A 4,284-nucleotide genomic window follows, 5' to 3' on the forward strand; every position below is an offset into this window, starting at 1 on the left:
TGCGAACGTGCCAGAACTAAGACACAGATGTGGGTCAGCAGCTTGTCGAAGTGCTGCTGGTAGCTGCACATCCGGCTGCTCGTAAATTTCTGTTTTATAGCCTGACAGCCCTTTAGCTGGCGAGTATGATTAAATGCTAGTGTATAGTTTTGGCAATGCGAAATTTTATAAGACCAAGTTGGGTTAACTAGAAATTGCACAAAAAATTAAAGCTCTATCAAAGAGGCCTAAACAGATTATCGATAGTTCTTATCGAATCGTTGAAAAGTAATGCATTCATTCAATGAAACGTATAATCCAATTTCAATTTGTTTAGCAATCCAAATATTGATAGATGTTCATGTTATTTTTAGCATTGTACGTCACAAAGCGAGTCACGTATACGACAAGTGCACACATGCAATCAAATTTGTTATTGAGATTGATTTCGTCAGTCTGTCAACGCAGTCATCGACACGTCAATTCAAAGAACTGCTGACCAAGTGATTGACCTTACGAACCCACGTACTCCACATAGAGTTTGACATCCGCTGCAGCATTTAAATTCCAGCATAAAGACCATAGAACCAGCTGAGTTGTCAAGAATGTAATGTTAAATAACTTAGATGGCTTGCAGCTGCGGTGTTTCGCCTGCGGCTCTGTTTTATGTGCCGTGGAATTTTCTTATTTTTTATTTTACGCGTAACGCCTCGCAATTTTCTGTTGCTGTTTGATTAATATACAAGGCCAAATAAAGCTCCGGAACTGTCCTTTGCCAAAAAAAAAAAAGCTGGCGCTCTAATAAAATGCAAATTGAAATCGCCACGAATTATTATACCCAGGGCCCAGCTGTGCTTAGGTTAGGCTTTCCACTTTAAATAATAATTTACTCATGGGCATGGACGGCAATATGTATGTATATAAATCTAGCTATATAAACTGAGCAATCTTTTGCTACAAATTTTTTTTAATTCAGTAACGAAAGCTGCGTAGATTTTTTTACAGCAGCGACAGAAAGAATTCGTATCGAATAGGGGCGCAAAATAAAGCCAAATAATTTATTATGAATTTTTAACTCCCATTTGCTCATTTTTTTCATTATATAATTATGTCTTCTGCTTTAAATTTTTAATTTCAATTTCGCTTACTTGTGTTTTGCAGCGCCCCAGTTTGGGCCCGCTACAGCGACAGCACGCTCCTGTAGCGGCCCATTTAAATAAACACATTTGGGCGCCGCTGACTTTGGCGCCTTTGCCGCTTCCTTTAGAAAACTGTCGCTGCCCACGCAAGAGAAATATTGAACAATTTCGCTGACAACATTTTGCCCATTTTTGTTGGTTTATGCTTTGTGGCATTTGTAAATTTGAAACAAACAAAAAAAAAAAAAAGAAAAGAAACGCCAACGCCAATGTTTAGCATTCATCTGATGTTCTATTTGTTTACAATCATGCAAAGCTCCCCGCGACGTGTCCAGTAATGTTTAGGCTAATGACAGCTTGTAGATGAAATTAACGTAACACAATATAAACAGTTTTTAAGAAAAGGCAAGAACGTTACATTATAGACTCTTATGAGCCTGTCACCTTTACAGTTTGCCCTGGTAATTGACAGAGTTTTAGCCGGAATCGTGTCAGCCGCCGCAGTGCAGCAGGGTGGATGTCATAGCGTCAACGACCAGCTAACTGTTATGCATGTAAGCCATGCGATATTCCCGGCTGTCAGCACAAATATCCGTATCCACATCCGCATCCATATGTACGCCCACACGTGCGCCATTGGCAAACGCGAGGCAGCTCAATAAATATAAAAATTGTTTGGGCTGCCAGTGAAAATCGCATGTTTGGTTTTTATTTACAATCACACGAAGATATCTTCAGTTGGCTGTTGCATGCGAACATATCATATATATGGAATGTTTATGGATATGGTCGCTAGAGAGTCGAATATTTTCATGCTCTTGTTGTTTAATATTTTCATTTCATTCGGTTACCTTTTGCTGCTAACTATTTTGTTTTTCTTTTGATTTTGTATAATTTATTGTTATTGTTGCGAATTTTCTAAAAATATGCATCTATAAATTTACCGATTGGTTGCATTTAATTGAAAAACGCCAGAGCGGCATATTTTATATTTTATATCCACTTTTAATATATTTTCCTGAATTTTTGGTTATTGTTGTGAATTTAGGTAGAATGCGATAAAAACGCGAATATGTTACAGAAGTGTACCTTAATCCCACTTTTATATGTAAGCAAATCGTTTTTCAAGTCGCGATTTCATTTAAAAAATATATAAAATCATTTTGATATTTAATAATGATTTATTTTTATATTTTTATGAGCGATTCACAAGAAACGAAATGTTTTTATATGACTTTAAATTCTGGTTGCTATAGTTTAAATTGGGGTTCAGGGAATTGCCAAGTTTACGAATCAAAGCCAAAGGTGATTCTAACTATGAGCCGCGCCAACGAAAATTATATATATATATATTTATTTATTTTAGAACTTGACTCATTTGTAATTATGACCCAAATACCACCATTACGCTAACTAAGCGACCCTCCATCCCACCCCACATTGGCCAGCTGCAGGGCTCAAAACATTTGTATCTAGCTTTTGGCCTTTATGACACAACCCCAAACTTTATAACGTCACTCGCTACATGCGGCATCATAAGCCGTAGAGGCAAATGTGTTAAGGGGCTGCCACATTTTGATATACTTTGGGGGCATGACCCGAGCCCACTGAGCCGGAAACACTAACGAGAAAAGTCTGAAATATTTTTGGCAACGTCGTTGCCGCAGGCGCATTTTTGGTTGCATTACCAATGAGGCTGCAATTTAGCCGCATTTTGTGGCCACGGCCACACAGACCGGCTGTCGGTCTGCCATCACCCGCACTCTACCTCTTTTTCCATCCAATAGTCATGTGTTTCAAAATTGCTGCTATCATTTAAGCTGATTATTCATCATTTTGAAAGGAAATGCTGCATTAGGCGAGTCAGTGTTGGCCATAATTGTGCTTTAAGCTAGCGGAATTTGAATCAATTTCAATGTGCCAGCTCAAGTGCGGCACCAGCCGAGTTGAATTGGCACAGACAATGCGCTGTCTTAAAGGATTAAGGATTAAAGGATTAACAGGCAAGAGCACAAGTTGATAGACGCATCTGTTGGCCAACATGACAGCCAGACGACGCACCAAACCAAAACCAAAACCACGACCAGAACCAGAACAAACAGCCGGACCAGGAGCAATATAAGCGCTTGGAACAGCTTTGTCGCTGCTGTTGATGCTGCGACAGTTTCACGCTTCATTTGCATAAAAAGACGCTATAAATTTCGCATCCAACAGAACAATAGCGACAATGCCAACACACTGAAGTCCTGCACTAACAAATGCTTCGCATTTGAACAGTTGAGAAAGACGGGTTGTCTGACAACTGTCAGTGAAGTTTCTATAATGGGCAGACAGACATTCGGCTTTAACTGGCAGTTAGGCTTATAAGCTGAACTGAATTTAAGTTTTAGTTTGGGGAATATATACTTAGTTAGGCAGACCATAAACTATTTTATGAAGGTCAGACTTGCGTGTCAACAATGAACAGACTGCGTTTTGACCTTAACTAGCACTTAGGCTTTTTGGCTAAACAAAAATTAAGCTATAGCTTAGTCAGAAAATGAACTGTTTTATGAAGTGTCAGACTAGTATCCAATGTCATAAATTTTATGTTTATAGTAAGGGGAAATATTTGTTTGTTGTCTGCCAATTATACACATGGTAGCATTTGTGGTTGTCACATTAAACATGGCTCTAACCACATTGCACATACGACGTGTTGGCTGCATAAATTAGCTTAGGCCATTACCATAACCACAACAGGCTTTTCATTCACAGCTATGTTGCCAAAGCGCCATCTGTTGTCGCCTTTTGCACTGACCTTAACCTCAACGCCGTGCAGCACAAAGCAAATGGGAAACAAAGCAAAGAGCAAAGCACCAACAGTAACAGTAACAGAAAGGTGCAAAAGCACAGAGCAAAAGCAAAACAAAAACATAAACATTGTGCGTGGAGCGCAACAGCTAAAGGCCAATCAGCTGTTGTCAACAGCTGGTTTTGAAAAGCGCCTGCGCAACAAACCGAAATTTAAGAGAGCCTTTGCCTAGCTAAGAGCATCCGTTTGCAGACGCTGTTTGGCTTTGGCTGACTTTGCATTTGCTTTGCACCCAATTTGCTTTTCACAGTTGTGGAACTTAACAACGTTGTCGACTTTGTGGCCAAGTTAGTGCCAGCAGTAGCCGCCAAG

This window comes from Drosophila virilis, chromosome 3 (assembly GCF_030788295.1).
Source record: "Drosophila virilis strain 15010-1051.87 chromosome 3, Dvir_AGI_RSII-ME, whole genome shotgun sequence".
NCBI lineage: Eukaryota > Metazoa > Arthropoda > Insecta > Diptera > Drosophilidae > Drosophila > Drosophila virilis.